The sequence below is a fragment of the Equus asinus genome, unplaced genomic scaffold (genome assembly GCF_041296235.1).
Source record: "Equus asinus isolate D_3611 breed Donkey unplaced genomic scaffold, EquAss-T2T_v2 contig_65, whole genome shotgun sequence".
In the NCBI taxonomy this organism is placed as follows: Eukaryota; Metazoa; Chordata; class Mammalia; order Perissodactyla; family Equidae; genus Equus; species Equus asinus.
Window position 1 is genome coordinate 1 of NW_027225349.1, and position 18,296 is coordinate 18,296.

Consider the following 18,296-nt stretch of genomic DNA (forward strand, 5'->3'; position numbering starts at 1 on the left):
CCCGCCCCTCCCCCCTTCCCCGGCGCCAGCACCAAGTCCACCACGCGTCAGCACCGGCACCACGACGAATCCTCGCCGCCACCCCCGCCCCAGGACGCCCCGAGGACACTGCCAAGCCCGCCGCCGCCACCCCAGCCTGCAAGCCCCAAGCCGCACCCCAGCCCCAACCCCTCCACCTCCACCCTCCCCACCCCCCTACTGCTCCAACACCCCGACGCCTGTCAGGCCCCTCCTCCCAGCGCCCCCACTTTCCAAATCCTTCCCGGCCGGGGATCCTCCGTTCCGTTGTCCCTTTGGCCTCTTCTCACTCAACCCCCAACGCACACCCGAGACGCGACTCTCTGTCCCCAGGACAGGTCGTTTCTGTCTCTGGGCAGGGGCATTCCCCGCCCTTGCCCGCTCCCCACCCCTCCTCTCACCCTACTCCTTAGCCTCACCACCTCGCAGCGCAGCACAGCCAGTCTCGCCCGCCGGCGTCCTCTCCCACCGCAGGGGCTTCCGTCTTCCTCGCACCGGAGCCCACTGCCCCTGCTTGCCACCCGCCGCTCCTTACGGCCTCCAGGCCCCCCCGCCCCACCATCCGCCAACAACCCCGCGGACCCGGTGGTCCTCTCTCGCACGACCCGCCCCGAGGACTCGCTTCCCCCGGCCCTGTCCCCCCCCCCCCCGCTCAGGCCCCTCGTCCCCACCCCAACCCTAGATCTCACCCGCCGCCACCCGTGCCGGCCAAGGGCCTGGCCGCCCGGAGCCCCTGCCTGAGCGGCCCGTTCCCGCAAGCCCCGCACCTCCTCCGGCCCGCGGCGCTCCGCTCGCACACCCGGGACTCCTCCTCACGCCACCCACCGCGCGGCTCACCGCCGTGCCCTCTTCCTGGGGTCACTTGGCCCTGTGCCCTGACCCGCGTGGGGGGCCACCCACCGGGACCGACGCCTCCATCCCGCACCGTCTCCCGCCCCCGCACGCGCACGCCCAGCACCCCGGCCGGGCCCGTGGGGGAGCTTCCCGCGCTCACGGGGCGCACCCCTATGCCCACCGGGGCGCCTTGGCACAGGGGAGAACGGCTCCGTCAAAGTCCAGCGTGGGGCCCGCGGCAGCTTCCTGCCGCTCATCGGCTCGGCCCTCCCCTCTGCCTCGGCCGGAACCGGTCCTGGACAGATACTCAGCTCCGCTGGCTCACGGCGGCGCGCCCTGTCGTGGCGGCAAGGGGCCGGAGAGCTGCCATCTCCTTTGGGGAGCAGCCGCAGAGAAGATGGATGCGGGGCTGGAGAGAGGGATGGCGTGGGTGGACGCCGAGGAACGGGAAGGGGAACGCCCGTCCAAAGTCCCAGCTCGGTGGGGGGAGGGGCGTGGGGGAGGCAAGAGTTCCGGGGAACGCCCCGGCCACTTGGCATAGGACGCGGAGCGTCGCTGAGGCCACTGGAAGAAAACGCTGGCCACCCCCGCCACCCGTCCGCCCCCAGCCCCTCCCCACCTGCTTGCCCGTGGCGTTTTCCGGAACGGCCTCCTGTAGCTCCCTGCTCTGTCTCCTCCGCGGCGGGCTGGTCTCGCTAGCCGACGGACGGACGGGTCGAGGGTCACTGGCCCATCTCCGCCTCTCGGGCGCCGCGGCCGGGCCCTCGGCTCCCACGCCCGCGCGAGACCCAGACGCCCCTGGCGCCCAATCGCCGGGCCCCGGGACACGCAGCGGGCCCAGGACCCGGCAGGCGGCGGCGGGGAAAGCTGCCGGCGCTTGGCTGGCGCGAGGGGCGAGGCCAGGGACCACAGGTCTCGGCAGGTGGCCCGACGGTCCAGGGAGACCCTGCCCCCTCCCGCCCGCACCCCCAGCCCCAGCCCCCACCGGCGGCCCCACCTCGGGAGGGACCAAGGGGCGGCTTGGGGGCCGCGAAACTGTCGCGGCCGAAGCCAGGCTGCGGGAGAGTCGAAGCGCGTGCGGGGGCCGGCGGCGGGGCTGTGCGCCCGCGGCCACGGCGGGAGAGAGGCGGCCCCAGCCACCGAGGAAGAGGGGGAAGCGAGGCGAGCGTCCTAGAGGAGGAGGAGGAGGAGGAGGGGAGACGCCCAGGGGGGCAGAGCGGGGGCCGAAAGGTCTGCCGTTGGCAGGGGTGGAGGGGGCGTGGCAGGGTCAGGGCTGGACGTGGCGGGTGGCCTTGTCGGGAGGCCGAGGCCAGGGGCGAGGGGCGAAGCGAGCGAGCTCCGGCGCGGGCTAAAAGTGTGCGTGGTGGGGGGAGGGGTCGCGGCCGCCCGCGCCGCGCCGGGAGGCGGAGGTCGGGCGGCCGGCAGGCGGGCAGGCGGAGAGGAAGAGAAAGGCTTCCTGACTGGGAATCGGAACCCGGGCCGCGGCGGTGAGAGCGCCGAATCCTAACCACTAGACCACCAGGAGCGTCGGGCTTCGCGCCTCGCCTGCGCCTCCTGGACCCGGGGCCCGCAGCCCGCCCGCTCGCCGCTCCCTCGCCGCCGGGGCCCCCTGCCTTGCGCAGGCCAGCCGCCCGCCGCCACCGGCCCAGGCACGCGCCCTCGCCGGCTTCCTGCTCGCCGCGCCCTCAAAACGCTGCGCGCAGCACTACACGCACACACACACACGCACACACACACACACACGCACAGCCGCACAGGCCCGCCGCCCGCCGCCCGCCTCCGGGCGGGAGGGCCCCGCAGCTCGGCAAAAGGTCGGCCCGCTGCGTTGGCCGGGAATCGAACCCGGGTCAACTGCTTGGAAGGCAGCTATGCTCACCACTATACCACCAACGCCGCACAGCCCGGCCTGCCCCGAGACGCCGGCCCGGGGCTCGCGCCACAGCAGTCCGGCCGCCGCCGCCGCCGCCGCCGCCGCCGCCGCCGCCTGGCGCAGCCCTGCTCCGACGCCCCGCCCGCCCGCAGCGCGGCGCTGCCACCGGCGCCACCAACCGCCGCCCCGCGCCAGCGCCAGCGCCGCGCCCGACGCGGCAGCCCTCGTCCGCCGGGACGGACCGCCTCTGGGGGGCGCCCTCGCTGCCGCGCCACCAAGCGACCGCCATTCCCACGCCGACCGCCCCGCCAAAGCCCCGGCCGGGCGCCCGCCCTCCACCGTCCGGCTCGCCCCAGCCCCTCTCCACAGGCTGCTCGGCGAGGCAGCTGCGCGCACCGAGAGAGGACCCACCCGCCGCCCGTCCCGGCAGCTGTGCAGCTGTGCAGCGCGCGTCGCGCGTCGCGTCGCGTCGCAGGGAGCCCCGTGCGCCAGCCGCTGGGGGCGGGCCGCTCGTCGGGCGCTGCGGGGAGCAGAGGAAGCCTTGGCTCGGCCGTGCCGAACGACCGCCGCCCGACGGCGAGGGGGCCTCGGGGAGGGGTCCCCGTGGGCAGGCCGGGCACGGGTTGGCGGCCTGCGCCTGGCTGGAGGGCGGGGCAGGGCGAAGAAGCGCCCTCGGGGGCTGGAGGGCGGGGCGCGGCAGGGCGAAGAAGGGCCCTCGGGGGCAAGCGGCCGGACGCAGAGCGGCGCCAGCCACCAAAAAGGGACGTCTTGCCTCCCCGTCGGGGAATCGAACCCCGGTCTCCCGCGTGACAGGCGGGGATACTCACCACTATACTAACGAGGACGGCGGCGGCCGCCCCGGCGCCCGACCGCTCTCCGGCTGCCTGCCGACGCCGACCCCCGCCCTCGAGGCCCTGCCCGCCACCGGTGCCCGGCACGTGTGCCCCATCCGACCCGACAGCCAAACGACCGCGTCATCCAGCAAAGCGGCCCGCGGCCCGCACACGACCCCGACCCGCGCGCCCGGCCCTGGCGGCGGCGGCGACGGCGGCTGGAAATGCCGAGTCTGCGCCGCCTCTTGCCTCCCGTGCGGAGATCGCGCCGCGAGGAAGAGGCCCTCTCGAGAGGGCCAGCGAGGCGGCGAGGAGAAGGGGGCGCGCGCCGGGCCGCGCCTTGTCCCGGCCGGCGCCCGGGGTGGGCGACGGGGCGGCGGCGGCGGTGGAGCCGGGCGAGTCCGCTGGCCTTGCTCCCCGTCGGCCGGCGCGCGCGTCCCGTCCGTGGCGCGCCCACAAAGACGCCCGCCAGGCGCCGCGGGCGGCCAAGGGCCCCGCCGGCCGCGTCGGCTCCCAGCCAGGCGAGCGGCCACGCGCCCAGGCCCGCCGTCAGGATGGCCGAGCGGTCTAAGGCGCTGCGTTCAGGTCGCAGTCTCCCCTGGAGGCGTGGGTTCGAATCCCACTCCTGACACGCCGACCTTTTGGCCCGCCCAACCAACGCCCGCCTACCCGGGCCTCCCGCACACCCGAGCGCCGCCCTTGGCCGCCTTCCTGGCCGGCCCGGGCTGGCGCTCCGGCCTGTGGCCGCCGCGCCAAACTCCAGGCCCCTACACGCACGCCTCTCCACCCCACCCGCTTCTCACGCCCGCCGCTGCGCGGGCCTGGCGCACTCAGCCCAGGAGGCTGCCCCAGCGCCTCGAACCCACTGGCAACCGGCCTTCCCGACACAGCGCGCGCGCCCCCGCCCACTCACTCACACACCCTTCCCACCGGACCCCACACGCGGGGGCTTCAGGACTTCGCGCCCCATCGTTCCTCGCCTGCTCTCCCCTTCCCCCTCCGCACACGAGCCCCCCCATTAGGGGGGTTGTGTAGCCCTCCCTCCCACTCGCGCTCCCACTCCCACTCCCACTCCCCCTCCCCCACCCCACCCCACCCCACCCCACCCGACCCTGCGTGAGCAAAGCCCTCCACGGGTCACCCTCCGACTTCTGCCTGGCGCACAGCGCCTCGCTCTTGGAGCGCCACGCCTGCGCAACGGGCGGCACACCGTCCAACACGCTGTCCTTTCCCACAGCCCCCGGCCGCCCGGCCCGCCCATCCTCTCCACACCCTGCTCAGGTCGCCGTCCCCATCTCGGTGGCCTGTGGTGCCCACCACGACTTTTCACCTCGGGGCCTCGCCCGGGCCACACATGCCTGCCTCCCGGGCCCCACGCAGCCCGGCCTTCTGCTCGCCAGCCCACCACAGCGCCCTCCCTGCACGGGGCCTGCCTGGCACGCGGGCCCAACCCGGCAAGCTGGCTCCGGGGAGCAGCGAGCCGAAGCCCTGGATCCCCGTCGCCCACACGCCACGTCGGGCCCACGGCCGGGGCCAAGCCCCGTCTGCACGCGCGAAGGCGCCTCGGGGGCCCAAACCCACGACGACACGACGGCGCGCCTCCTCCGCGGGCGGCCCGCCGGCCGGCAGCCACTCTGCCAAAGCGCGCCCGCCATCCAAGACCGCGCTCCTGCCTCGCCACCAACGCACCCCGGAGCCGGACCCTTGCGGGCGAGCCGTCGGCCAGAGCGCAGGCGCCAGGCTCAGGCCCCTCGGGTCTCTTGGCCTGAGCGCCGCTCAGCGGCGGGCGGCCGAGGCGGCGCTCCCCAGCCTGCGGCTCCCACGGCCGCCCCCACGCCACGGCCCTCCCGCCCAGCCCAGCCCTGCCCAGCCCTGCCCAGCCCTGCCCTGCCCTGCCCTGCCCTGCCCTGCCCTGCCCTGCTCTCGTCCGGCAGGCCGCGCCGTTGGCGCCCGCGCACGGCCACGCGCCCAGCGCACCCGCGGGGAAGCCCGCCGCCCAGGGGACTTGGGCACGGGCCCGTGGGTCGTCGAAGGGAACGTCGCCCGCCACAGATCGCCGCCCCTCGTTGGCACTCGAGCGCGGGCCAGGCTGGGCGCGGCTCCTGGCTTCCTCCGGCGACGCCGGCAGGGTCGCGGCGGCCCTGGGCCGGACACAAGGCGCGGGATGGGCCGAGGCCGCCCCGCTCTGTCGCGGCTCCTCCGCGCCTCGGCGCACAGGTGCCACCGCGCCTCCGGGTCTCCCTGCTCCGCACCCCCCTCCTACCGCGCCCGCCCCCGAGCGCCCTCCAGGGCCCCGCAGCCTCTCTTCCAGCTGCCCCGTCCGCCGACTGGCTCGGATGGAGGAGATGGCCCCGCAGGGCCGTGACCAGTGTCGGGCGGCTGGTGGCGAGCGCCGCTGGGGTGGCGCCTGGTGGCGCCGGCCACCGGTGCATGGGTGGTTCAGTGGTAGAATTCTCGCCTGCCACGCGGGAGGCCCGGGTTCGATTCCCGGCCCATGCAGCACCCCGTCCCCTTTTGGTCCCGCGGCCCCGACGTCCAGCTTAGGCTGCCTCTCTCCTGCGCTCGAGGCCGCCCCCACACACCAACACCTTCCGCCCGCCCCGGGCCCTCGCTCTCGCCCTGGAGACAAAAGTCCCCCCCCCCTCCGCCCCCAAACACGCACCCCGGGAACCAAACGCCCGCCCCCCAAACCCCCGTGCCCTGACACATTCACGGCCCAGCCACTCTCGTGCCCGCGCACCTTCCTTCCTTGTCCCTCTTCTTTTCCTTCCCGTGACCCCGCTCGAGTCACGCGTTTCCCTTCGAGGGACACTCTCCCGCAGCACACGCGGGCCCATGCACGCCCCACCTCCTCACGCTCCGCCACCTTTCCCCGCTCTCTGGCTCGCTCTGACCCCGGCCGGCAAGTTACGCGGCGTTGGCACTGCCGGCAGGAAGGAACGTGCCGCTCCTACGGGTGACCCACCGCCTTCTCCCGGAGGGTCCCCGTGTCCTGATGGCGCGCCCTCGAGTCTTTCCAAAGAGTTCCGCGAGATCGTCACCATGCACGCCCGCCGTGTGTTCACCTGATCCCGCTCGGCCGCCATCGGTTGCCAACGCTCGCCGGGCCCTCCACCACCGAAACCACCTGCGCCGCCACTGCCACCCAGTCCACCCACCCCGCCCCTCCCCCCCTTCCCCCGGCGCCAGCACCAAGTCCACCACGCGTCAGCACCGGCACCACGACGAATCCTCGCCGCCACCCCCGCCCCCAGGACGCCCCGAGGACACTGCCAAGCCCGCCGCCGCCACCCCAGCCTGCAAGCCCCAAGCCGCACCCCAGCCCCAACCCCTCCACCTCCACCCTCCCCACCCCCCTACTGCTCCAACACCCCGACGCCTGTCAGGCCCCTCCTCCCCGCGCCCCCACTTTCCAAATCCTTCCCGGCCGGGGATCCTCCGTTCCGTTGGTCCCTTTGGCCTCTTCTCAACTCAACCCCCAACGCACACCCGAGACGCGACTCTCTGTCCCCAGGACAGGTCGTTTCTGTCTCTGGGGCAGGGGCATTCCCCGCCCTTGCCCGCTCCCCACCCCTCCTCTCACCCTACTCCTTAGCCTCACCACCTCGCAGCGCAGCACAGCCAGTCTCGCCCGCCGGCGTCCTCTCCCACCGCAGGGGCTTCCGTCTTCCTCGCACCGGAGCCCACTGCCCCTGCTTGCCACCCGCCGCTCCTTACGGCCTCCAGGCCCCCCCGCCCCACCATCCGCCAACAACCCCGCGGACCCTGTGGTCCTCTCTCGCACGACCCGCCCCGAGGACTCGCTTCCCCCGGCCCTGTCCCCCCTCCCCCGCTCAGGCCCCTCGTCCCCACCCCAACCCTAGATCTCACCCGCCGCCACCCGTGCCGGCCAAGGGGCCTGGCCGCCCGGAGCCCCTGCCTGAGCGGCCCGTTCCCGCAAGCCCCGCACCTCCTCCGGGCCCGCGGCGCTCCGCTCGCACACCCGGGACTCCTCCTCACGCCACCCACCGCGCGGCTCACCGCCGTGCCCTCTTCCTGGGGTCACTTGGCCCTGTGCCCTGACCCGCGTGGGGGGCCACCCACCGGGACCGACGCCTCCATCCCGCACCGTCTCCCGCCCCCGCACGCGCACGCCCAGCACCCCGGCCGGGCCCGTGGGGGAGCTTCCCGCGCTCACGGGGCGCACCCCTATGCCCACCGGGGGCGCCTTGGCACAGGGGAGAACGGCTCCGTCAAAGTCCAGCGTGGGGCCCGCGGCAGCTTCCTGCCGCTCATCGGCTCGGCCCTCCCCTCTGCCTCGGCCGGAACCGGTCCCTGGACAGATACTCAGCTCCGCTGGCTCACGGCGGCGCGCCCGTCGTGGCGGCAAGGGGCCGGAGAGCTGCCATCTCCTTTGGGGAGCAGCCGCAGGAGAAGATGGATGCGGGGCTGGAGAGAGGGATGGCGTGGGTGGACGCCGAGGCGGGAAGGGGAACGCCGTCCAAAGTCCCAGCTCGGTGGGGGGAGGGGCGTGGGGGAGGCAAGAGTTCCGGGGAACGCCCCGGCCACTTGGCCATAGGACGCGGAGCGTCGCTGAGGCCACTGGAAGAAAACGCTGGCCACCCCCGCCACCCGTCCGCCCCCAGCCCCTCCCCACCTGCTTGCCCGTGGCGTTTTCCGGAACGGCCTCCTGTAGCTCCCTGCTCTGTCTCCTCCGCGGCGGGCTGGTCTCGCTAGCCCGACGGACGGACGGGTCGAGGGTCACTGGCCCATCTCCGCCTCTCGGGCGCCGCGGCCGGGCCCTCGGCTCCCACGCCCGCGCGAGACCCAGACGCCCCTGGCGCCCAATCGCCGGGCCCCCGGGACACGCAGCGGGCCCAGGACCCGGCAGGCGGCGGCGGGAAAGCTGCCGGCGCCTTGGCTGGCGCGAGGGGCGAGGCCAGGGACCACAGGTCTCGGCAGGTGGCCCGACCGGTCCAGGGAGACCCCTGCCCCCTCCCGCCCGCACCCCCAGCCCCAGCCCCCACCGGCGGCCCCACCTCGGGAGGGACCAAGGGGCGGCTTGGGGGCCGCGAAACTGTCGCGGCCGAAGCCAGGCTGCGGGAGAGTCGAAGCGCGTGCGGGGGCCGGCGGCGGGGCTGTGCGCCCGCGGCCACGGCGGGAGAGAGGCGGCCCCAGCCACCGAGGAAGAGGGGAAGCGAGGCGAGCGTCCGAGGAGGAGGAGGAGGAGGAGGAGGGGAGACGCCCAGGGGGCGAGCGGGGGCCGAAAGGTCTGCCGTTGGCAGGGGTGGAGGGGGCGTGGCAGGGTCAGGGCTGGACGTGGCGGGTGGCCTTGTCGGGAGGCCGAGGCCAGGGGGCGAGGGGCGAAGCGAGCGAGCTCCGGCGCGGGCTAAAAGTGTGCGTGGTGGGGGGAGGGGTCGCGGCCGCCCGCGCCGCGCCGGGGAGGCGGAGGTCGGGCGGCCGGCAGGCGGGCGGGCGGAGAGGAAGAAGAAAGGCTTCCCTGACCGGGAATCGAACCCGGGCCGCGGCGGTGAGAGCGCCGAATCCTAACCACTAGACCACCAGGGAGCGTCGGGCTTCGCGCCTCGCCTGCGCCTCCTGGACCCGGGGCCCGCAGCCCGCCCGCTCGCCACTCCCTCGCCGCCGGGGCCCCCTGCCTTGCGCAGGCCAGCCGCCCGCCGCCCCGGCCCAGGCACGCGCCCTCGCCGGCTTCCTGCTCGCCGCGCCCTCAAAACGCTGCGCGCGCACACACGCACACACACGCACACACACACACACACACACACACACACACGCACAGCCGCACGCCCGCCGCCCGCCGCCCGCCTCCGGGGCGGGAGGGCCCCGCAGCTCGGCAAAAGGTCGGCCCGCTGCGTTGGCCGGGAATCGAACCCGGGTCAACTGCTTGGAAGGCAGCTATGCTCACCACTATACCACCAACGCCGCACAGCCCGGCCTGCCCCGAGACGCCGGCCCGGGGCTCGCGCCACAGCAGTCCGGCCGCCGCCGCCGCCGCCGCCGCCGCCGCCGCCTGGCGCAGCCCTGCTCCGACGCCCCGCCCGCCCGCAGCGCGGCGCTGCCACCGGCGCCACCAACCGCCGCCCCGCGCCAGCGCCAGCGCCGCGCCCGACGCGGCAGCCCTCGTCCGCCGGGACGGACCGCCTCTGGGGGGCGCCCTCGCTGCCGCGCCACCAAGCGACCGCCATTCCCACGCCGACCGCCCCGCCAAAGCCCCGGCCGGGCGCCCGCCCTCCACCGTCCGGCTCGCCCCAGCCCCTCTCCACAGGCTGCTCGGCGAGGCAGCTGCGCGCACCGAGAGAGGACCCACCCGCCGCCCGTCCCGGCAGCTGTGCAGCTGTGCAGCGCGCGTCGCGCGTCGCGTCGCGTCGCAGGGAGCCCCGTGCGCCAGCCGCTGGGGGCGGGCCGCTCGTCGGGCGCTGCGGGGAGCAGAGGAAGCCTTGGCTCGGCCGTGCCGAACGACCGCCGCCCGACGGCGAGGGGGCCTCGGGGAGGGGTCCCCGTGGGCAGGCCGGGCACGGGTTGGCGGCCTGCGCCTGGCTGGAGGGCGGGGCAGGGCGAAGAAGCGCCCTCGGGGGCTGGAGGGCGGGGCGCGGCAGGGCGAAGAAGGGCCCTCGGGGGCAAGCGGCCGGACGCAGAGCGGCGCCAGCCACCAAAAAGGGACGTCTTGCCTCCCCGTCGGGGAATCGAACCCCGGTCTCCCGCGTGACAGGCGGGGATACTCACCACTATACTAACGAGGACGGCGGCGGCCGCCCCGGCGCCCGACCGCTCTCCGGCTGCCTGCCGACGCCGACCCCCGCCCTCGAGGCCCTGCCCGCCACCGGTGCCCGGCACGTGTGCCCCATCCGACCCGACAGCCAAACGACCGCGTCATCCAGCAAAGCGGCCCGCGGCCCGCACACGACCCCGACCGCGCGCCCGGCCCTGGCGGCGGCGGCGACGGCGGCTGGAAATGCCGAGTCTGCGCCGCCTCTTGCCTCCCGTGCGGAGATCGCGCCGCGAGGAAGAGGCCCTCTCGAGAGGGCCAGCGAGGCGGCGAGGAGAAGGGGGGCGCGCGCCGGGCCGCGGCCTTGTCCCGGCCGGCGCCCGGGGTGGGCGACGGGGCGGCGGCGGCGGTGGAGCCGGGCGAGTCCGCTGGCCTTGCTCCCCGTCGGCCGGCGCGCGCGTCCCGTCCGTGGCGCGCCCACAAAGACGCCCGCCAGGCGCCGCGGGCGGCCAAGGGCCCCGCCGGCCGCGTCGGCTCCCAGCCAGGCGAGCGGCCACGCGCCCAGGCCCGCCGTCAGGATGGCCGAGCGGTCTAAGGCGCTGCGTTCAGGTCGCAGTCTCCCCTGGAGGCGTGGGTTCGAATCCCACTCCTGACACGCCGACCTTTTGGCCCGCCCAACCAACGCCCGCCTACCCGGGCCTCCCGCACACCCGAGCGCCGCCCTTGGCCGCCTTCCTGGCCGGCCCGGGCTGGCGCTCCGGCCTGTGGCCGCCGCGCCAAACTCCAGGCCCCTACACGCACGCCTCTCCACCCCACCCGCTTCTCACGCCCGCCGCTGCGCGGGCCTGGCGCACTCAGCCCAGGAGGCTGCCCCAGCGCCTCGAACCCACTGGCAACCGGCCTTCCCGACACAGCGCGCGCGCCCCCGCCCACTCACTCACACACCCTTCCCACCGGACCCCACACGCGGGGGCTTCAGGACTTCGCGCCCCATCGTTCCTCGCCTGCTCTCCCCTTCCCCCTCCGCACACGAGCCCCCCCATTAGGGGGGTTGTGTAGCCCTCCCTCCCACTCGCGCTCCCACTCCCACTCCCACTCCCCCTCCCCCACCCCACCCCACCCCACCCCACCCCACCCCACCCGACCCTGCGTGAGCAAAGCCCTCCACGGGTCACCCTCCGACTTCTGCCTGGCGCACAGCGCCTCGCTCTTGGAGCGCCACGCCTGCGCAACGGGCGGCACACCGTCCAACACGCTGTCCTTTCCCACAGCCCCCGGCCGCCCGGCCCGCCCATCCTCTCCACACCCTGCTCAGGTCGCCGTCCCCATCTCGGTGGCCTGTGGTGCCCACCACGACTTTTCACCTCGGGGCCTCGCCCGGGCCACACATGCCTGCCTCCCGGGCCCCACGCAGCCCGGCCTTCTGCTCGCCAGCCCACCACAGCGCCCTCCCTGCACGGGGCCTGCCTGGCACGCGGGCCCAACCCGGCAAGCTGGCTCCGGGGAGCAGCGAGCCGAAGCCCTGGATCCCCGTCGCCCACACGCCACGTCGGGCCCACGGCCGGGGCCAAGCCCCGTCTGCACGCGCGAAGGCGCCTCGGGGGCCCAAACCCACGACGACACGACGGCGCGCCTCCTCCGCGGGCGGCCCGCCGGCCGGCAGCCACTCTGCCAAAGCGCGCCCGCCATCCAAGACCGCGCTCCTGCCTCGCCACCAACGCACCCCGGAGCCGGACCCTTGCGGGCGAGCCGTCGGCCAGAGCGCAGGCGCCAGGCTCAGGCCCCTCGGGTCTCTTGGCCTGAGCGCCACTCAGCGGCGGGCGGCCGAGGCGGCGCTCCCCAGCCTGCGGCTCCCACGGCCGCCCCCACGCCACGGCCCTCCCGCCCAGCCCAGCCCTGCCCAGCCCTGCCCAGCCCTGCCCTGCCCTGCCCTGCCCTGCCCTGCCCTGCTCTCGTCCGGCAGGCCGCGCCGTTGGCGCCCGCGCACGGCCACGCGCCCAGCGCACCCGCGGGGAAGCCCGCCGCCCAGGGGACTTGGGCACGGGCCCGTGGGTCGTCGAAGGGAACGTCGCCCGCCACAGATCGCCGCCCCTCGTTGGCACTCGAGCGCGGGCCAGGCTGGGCGCGGCTCCTGGCTTCCTCCGGCGACGCCGGCAGGGTCGCGGCGGCCCTGGGCCGGACACAAGGCGCGGGATGGGCCGAGGCCGCCCCGCTCTGTCGCGGCTCCTCCGCGCCTCGGCGCACAGGTGCCACCGCGCCTCCGGGTCTCCCTGCTCCGCACCCCCCTCCTACCGCGCCCGCCCCCGAGCGCCCTCCAGGGCCCCGCAGCCTCTCTTCCAGCTGCCCCGTCCGCCGACTGGCTCGGATGGAGGAGATGGCCCCGCAGGGCCGTGACCAGTGTCGGGCGGCTGGTGGCGAGCGCCGCTGGGGCGGCGCCTGGTGGCGCCGGCCACCGGTGCATGGGTGGTTCAGTGGTAGAATTCTCGCCTGCCACGCGGGAGGCCCGGGTTCGATTCCCGGCCCATGCAGCACCCCGTCCCCTTTTGGTCCCGCGGCCCCGACGTCCAGCTTAGGCTGCCTCTCTCCTGCGCTCGAGGCCGCCCCCACACACCAACACCTTCCGCCCGCCCCGGGCCCTCGCTCTCGCCCTGGAGACAAAAGTCCCCCCCCCTCCGCCCCCAAACACGCACCCCGGGAACCAAACGCCCGCCCCCCAAACCCCCGTGCCCTGACACATTCACGGCCCAGCCACTCTCGTGCCCGCGCACCTTCCTTCCTTGTCCCTCTTCTTTTCCTTCCCGTGACCCCGCTCGAGTCACGCGTTTCCCTTCGAGGGACACTCTCCCGCAGCACACGCGGGCCCATGCACGCCCCACCTCCTCACGCTCCGCCACCTTTCCCCGCTCTCTGGCTCGCTCTGACCCCGGCCGGCAAGTTACGCGGCGTTGGCACTGCCGGCAGGAAGGAACGTGCCGCTCCTACGGGTGACCCACCGCCTTCTCCCGGAGGGTCCCCGTGTCCTGATGGCGCGCCCTCGAGTCTTTCCAAAGAGTTCCGCGAGATCGTCACCATGCACGCCCGCCGTGTGTTCACCTGATCCCGCTCGGCCGCCATCGGTTGCCAACGCTCGCCGGGCCCTCCACCACCGAAACCACCTGCGCCGCCACTGCCACCCAGTCCACCCACCCCGCCCCTCCCCCCCATCCCCCGGCGCCAGCACCAAGTCCACCACGCGTCAGCACCGGCACCACGACGAATCCTCGCCGCCACCCCCGCCCCCAGGACGCCCCGAGGACACTGCCAAGCCCGCCGCCGCCACCCCAGCCTGCAAGCCCCAAGCCGCACCCCAGCCCCAACCCCTCCACCTCCACCCTCCCCACCCCCCTACTGCTCCAACACCCCGACGCCTGTCAGGCCCCTCCTCCCCGCGCCCCCACTTTCCAAATCCTTCCCGGCCGGGGATCCTCCGTTCCGTTGGTCCCTTTGGCCTCTTCTCAACTCAACCCCCAACGCACACCCGAGACGCGACTCTCTGTCCCCAGGACAGGTCGTTTCTGTCTCTGGGGCAGGGGCATTCCCCGCCCTTGCCCGCTCCCCACCCCTCCTCTCACCCTACTCCTTAGCCTCACCACCTCGCAGCGCAGCACAGCCAGTCTCGCCCGCCGGCGTCCTCTCCCACCGCAGGGGCTTCCGTCTTCCTCGCACCGGAGCCCACTGCCCCTGCTTGCCACCCGCCGCTCCTTACGGCCTCCAGGCCCCCCCGCCCCACCATCCGCCAACAACCCCGCGGACCCTGTGGTCCTCTCTCGCACGACCCGCCCCGAGGACTCGCTTCCCCCGGCCCTGTCCCCCCTCCCCCGCTCAGGCCCCTCGTCCCCACCCCAACCCTAGATCTCACCCGCCGCCACCCGTGCCGGCCAAGGGGCCTGGCCGCCCGGAGCCCCTGCCTGAGCGGCCCGTTCCCGCAAGCCCCGCACCTCCTCCGGGCCCGCGGCGCTCCGCTCGCACACCCGGGACTCCTCCTCACGCCACCCACCGCGCGGCTCACCGCCGTGCCCTCTTCCTGGGGTCACTTGGCCCTGTGCCCTGACCCGCGTGGGGGGCCACCCACCGGGACCGACGCCTCCATCCCGCACCGTCTCCCGCCCCCGCACGCGCACGCCCAGCACCCCGGCCGGGCCCGTGGGGGAGCTTCCCGCGCTCACGGGGCGCACCCCTATGCCCACCGGGGGCGCCTTGGCACAGGGGAGAACGGCTCCGTCAAAGTCCAGCGTGGGGCCCGCGGCAGCTTCCTGCCGCTCATCGGCTCGGCCCTCCCCTCTGCCTCGGCCGGAACCGGTCCCTGGACAGATACTCAGCTCCGCTGGCTCACGGCGGCGCGCCCGTCGTGGCGGCAAGGGGCCGGAGAGCTGCCATCTCCTTTGGGGAGCAGCCGCAGGAGAAGATGGATGCGGGGCTGGAGAGAGGGATGGCGTGGGTGGACGCCGAGGCGGGAAGGGGAACGCCGTCCAAAGTCCCAGCTCGGTGGGGGGAGGGGCGTGGGGGAGGCAAGAGTTCCGGGGAACGCCCCGGCCACTTGGCCATAGGACGCGGAGCGTCGCTGAGGCCACTGGAAGAAAACGCTGGCCACCCCCGCCACCCGTCCGCCCCCAGCCCCTCCCCACCTGCTTGCCCGTGGCGTTTTCCGGAACGGCCTCCTGTAGCTCCCTGCTCTGTCTCCTCCGCGGCGGGCTGGTCTCGCTAGCCCGACGGACGGACGGGTCGAGGGTCACTGGCCCATCTCCGCCTCTCGGGCGCCGCGGCCGGGCCCTCGGCTCCCACGCCCGCGCGAGACCCAGACGCCCCTGGCGCCCAATCGCCGGGCCCCCGGGACACGCAGCGGGCCCAGGACCCGGCAGGCGGCGGCGGGAAAGCTGCCGGCGCCTTGGCTGGCGCGAGGGGCGAGGCCAGGGACCACAGGTCTCGGCAGGTGGCCCGACCGGTCCAGGGAGACCCCTGCCCCCTCCCGCCCGCACCCCCAGCCCCAGCCCCCACCGGCGGCCCCACCTCGGGAGGGACCAAGGGGCGGCTTGGGGGCCGCGAAACTGTCGCGGCCGAAGCCAGGCTGCGGGAGAGTCGAAGCGCGTGCGGGGGCCGGCGGCGGGGCTGTGCGCCCGCGGCCACGGCGGGAGAGAGGCGGCCCCAGCCACCGAGGAAGAGGGGAAGCGAGGCGAGCGTCCGAGGAGGAGGAGGAGGAGGAGGAGGGGAGACGCCCAGGGGGCGAGCGGGGGCCGAAAGGTCTGCCGTTGGCAGGGGTGGAGGGGGCGTGGCAGGGTCAGGGCTGGACGTGGCGGGTGGCCTTGTCGGGAGGCCGAGGCCAGGGGGCGAGGGGCGAAGCGAGCGAGCTCCGGCGCGGGCTAAAAGTGTGCGTGGTGGGGGGAGGGGTCGCGGCCGCCCGCGCCGCGCCGGGGAGGCGGAGGTCGGGCGGCCGGCAGGCGGGCGGGCGGAGAGGAAGAAGAAAGGCTTCCCTGACCGGGAATCGAACCCGGGCCGCGGCGGTGAGAGCGCCGAATCCTAACCACTAGACCACCAGGGAGCGTCGGGCTTCGCGCCTCGCCTGCGCCTCCTGGACCCGGGGCCCGCAGCCCGCCCGCTCGCCGCTCCCTCGCCGCCGGGGCCCCCTGCCTTGCGCAGGCCAGCCGCCCGCCGCCCCGGCCCAGGCACGCGCCCTCGCCGGCTTCCTGCTCGCCGCGCCCTCAAAACGCTGCGCGCGCACACACGCACACACACACACACACACACACACACACACACACACGCACAGCCGCACGCCCGCCGCCCGCCGCCCGCCTCCGGGGCGGGAGGGCCCCGCAGCTCGGCAAAAGGTCGGCCCGCTGCGTTGGCCGGGAATCGAACCCGGGTCAACTGCTTGGAAGGCAGCTATGCTCACCACTATACCACCAACGCCGCACAGCCCGGCCTGCCCCGAGACGCCGGCCCGGGGCTCGCGCCACAGCAGTCCGGCCGCCGCCGCCGCCGCCGCCGCCGCCGCCGCCTGGCGCAGCCCTGCTCCGACGCCCCGCCCGCCCGCAGCGCGGCGCTGCCACCGGCGCCACCAACCGCCGCCCCGCGCCAGCGCCAGCGCCGCGCCCGACGCGGCAGCCCTCGTCCGCCGGGACGGACCGCCTCTGGGGGGCGCCCTCGCTGCCGCGCCACCAAGCGACCGCCATTCCCACGCCGACCGCCCCGCCAAAGCCCCGGCCGGGCGCCCGCCCTCCACCGTCCGGCTCGCCCCAGCCCCTCTCCACAGGCTGCTCGGCGAGGCAGCTGCGCGCACCGAGAGAGGACCCACCCGCCGCCCGTCCCGGCAGCTGTGCAGCTGTGCAGCGCGCGTCGCGCGTCGCGTCACGTCGCAGGGAGCCCCGTGCGCCAGCCGCTGGGGGCGGGCCGCTCGTCGGGCGCTGCGGGGAGCAGAGGAAGCCTTGGCTCGGCCGTGCCGAACGACCGCCGCCCGACGGCGAGGGGGCCTCGGGGAGGGGTCCCCGTGGGCAGGCCGGGCACGGGTTGGCGGCCTGCGCCTGGCTGGAGGGCGGGGCAGGGCGAAGAAGCGCCCTCGGGGGCTGGAGGGCGGGGCGCGGCAGGGCGAAGAAGGGCCCTCGGGGGCAAGCGGCCGGACGCAGAGCGGCGCCAGCCACCAAAAAGGGACGTCTTGCCTCCCCGTCGGGGAATCGAACCCCGGTCTCCCGCGTGACAGGCGGGGATACTCACCACTATACTAACGAGGACGGCGGCGGCCGCCCCGGCGCCCGACCGCTCTCCGGCTGCCTGCCGACGCCGACCCCCGCCCTCGAGGCCCTGCCCGCCACCGGTGCCCGGCACGTGTGCCCCATCCGACCCGACAGCCAAACGACCGCGTCATCCAGCAAAGCGGCCCGCGGCCCGCACACGACCCCGACCGCGCGCCCGGCCCTGGCGGCGGCGGCGACGGCGGCTGGAAATGCCGAGTCTGCGCCGCCTCTTGCCTCCCGTGCGGAGATCGCGCCGCGAGGAAGAGGCCCTCTCGAGAGGGCCAGCGAGGCGGCGAGGAGAAGGGGGGCGCGCGCCGGGCCGCGGCCTTGTCCCGGCCGGCGCCCGGGGTGGGCGACGGGGCGGCGGCGGCGGTGGAGCCGGGCGAGTCCGCTGGCCTTGCTCCCCGTCGGCCGGCGCGCGCGTCCCGTCCGTGGCGCGCCCACAAAGACGCCCGCCAGGCGCCGCGGGCGGCCAAGGGCCCCGCCGGCCGCGTCGGCTCCCAGCCAGGCGAGCGGCCACGCGCCCAGGCCCGCCGTCAGGATGGCCGAGCGGTCTAAGGCGCTGCGTTCAGGTCGCAGTCTCCCCTGGAGGCGTGGGTTCGAATCCCACTCCTGACACGCCGACCTTTTGGCCCGCCCAACCAACGCCCGCCTACCCGGGCCTCCCGCACACCCGAGCGCCGCCCTTGGCCGCCTTCCTGGCCGGCCCGGGCTGGCGCTCCGGCCTGTGGCCGCCGCGCCAAACTCCAGGCCCCTACACGCACGCCTCTCCACCCCACCCGCTTCTCACGCCCGCCGCTGCGCGGGCCTGGCGCACTCAGCCCAGGAGGCTGCCCCAGCGCCTCGAACCCACTGGCAACCGGCCTTCCCGACACAGCGCGCGCGCCCCCCGCCCACTCACTCACACACCCCCTTCCCACCGGACCCCACACGCGGGGGCTTCAGGACTTCGCGCCCCATCGTTCCTCGCCTGCTCTCCCCTTCCCCCTCCGCACACGAGCCCCCCCATTAGGGGGGTTGTGTAGCCCTCCCTCCCACTCGCGCTCCCACTCCCACTCCCACTCCCCCTCCCCCACCCCCACCCCACCCCACCCCACCCGACCCTGCGTGAGCAAAGCCCTCCACGGGTCACCCTCCGACTTCTGCCTGGCGCACAGCGCCTCGCTCTTGGAGCGCCACGCCTGCGCAACGGGCGGCACACCGTCCAACACGCTGTCCTTTCCCACAGCCCCCGGCCGCCCGGCCCGCCCATCCTCTCCACACCCTGC

The 18,296-nt window shown here is 75.6% G+C and overlaps 13 non-coding genes across 13 annotated transcripts; 5 read left to right on the forward strand and 8 right to left on the reverse strand.

Annotated features, from left to right (window-relative positions):
* Positions 1-2,673: 2,673 nt before the first annotated feature.
* Positions 2,674-2,745, reverse strand: TRNAG-UCC (transfer RNA glycine (anticodon UCC)). Its single transcript has one exon. It is a non-coding gene; the product is annotated as a tRNA-Gly (tRNA).
* A 749-nt stretch (positions 2,746-3,494) lies between these two features.
* Positions 3,495-3,566, reverse strand: TRNAD-GUC (transfer RNA aspartic acid (anticodon GUC)). Its single transcript has one exon. It is a non-coding gene; the product is annotated as a tRNA-Asp (tRNA).
* A 537-nt stretch (positions 3,567-4,103) lies between these two features.
* Positions 4,104-4,186, forward strand: TRNAL-CAG (transfer RNA leucine (anticodon CAG)). The gene has a single exon. It is a non-coding gene; the product is annotated as a tRNA-Leu (tRNA).
* A 1,797-nt stretch (positions 4,187-5,983) lies between these two features.
* On the forward strand, positions 5,984-6,054 carry TRNAG-GCC (transfer RNA glycine (anticodon GCC)). The gene has a single exon. It is a non-coding gene; the product is annotated as a tRNA-Gly (tRNA).
* A 2,976-nt stretch (positions 6,055-9,030) lies between these two features.
* TRNAE-CUC (transfer RNA glutamic acid (anticodon CUC)) lies at positions 9,031-9,102 on the reverse strand. Its single transcript has one exon. It is a non-coding gene; the product is annotated as a tRNA-Glu (tRNA).
* Positions 9,103-9,405: 303 nt separating this feature from the next.
* TRNAG-UCC (transfer RNA glycine (anticodon UCC)) lies at positions 9,406-9,477 on the reverse strand. The gene has a single exon. It is a non-coding gene; the product is annotated as a tRNA-Gly (tRNA).
* A 746-nt stretch (positions 9,478-10,223) lies between these two features.
* TRNAD-GUC (transfer RNA aspartic acid (anticodon GUC)) lies at positions 10,224-10,295 on the reverse strand. The gene has a single exon. It is a non-coding gene; the product is annotated as a tRNA-Asp (tRNA).
* Positions 10,296-10,833: 538 nt separating this feature from the next.
* On the forward strand, positions 10,834-10,916 carry TRNAL-CAG (transfer RNA leucine (anticodon CAG)). The gene has a single exon. It is a non-coding gene; the product is annotated as a tRNA-Leu (tRNA).
* A 1,802-nt stretch (positions 10,917-12,718) lies between these two features.
* TRNAG-GCC (transfer RNA glycine (anticodon GCC)) lies at positions 12,719-12,789 on the forward strand. The gene has a single exon. It is a non-coding gene; the product is annotated as a tRNA-Gly (tRNA).
* A 2,975-nt stretch (positions 12,790-15,764) lies between these two features.
* TRNAE-CUC (transfer RNA glutamic acid (anticodon CUC)) lies at positions 15,765-15,836 on the reverse strand. The gene has a single exon. It is a non-coding gene; the product is annotated as a tRNA-Glu (tRNA).
* A 299-nt stretch (positions 15,837-16,135) lies between these two features.
* TRNAG-UCC (transfer RNA glycine (anticodon UCC)) lies at positions 16,136-16,207 on the reverse strand. Its single transcript has one exon. It is a non-coding gene; the product is annotated as a tRNA-Gly (tRNA).
* Positions 16,208-16,953: 746 nt separating this feature from the next.
* TRNAD-GUC (transfer RNA aspartic acid (anticodon GUC)) lies at positions 16,954-17,025 on the reverse strand. The gene has a single exon. It is a non-coding gene; the product is annotated as a tRNA-Asp (tRNA).
* Positions 17,026-17,563: 538 nt separating this feature from the next.
* Positions 17,564-17,646, forward strand: TRNAL-CAG (transfer RNA leucine (anticodon CAG)). The gene has a single exon. It is a non-coding gene; the product is annotated as a tRNA-Leu (tRNA).
* The last annotated feature ends 650 nt before the right edge of the window (positions 17,647-18,296 follow it).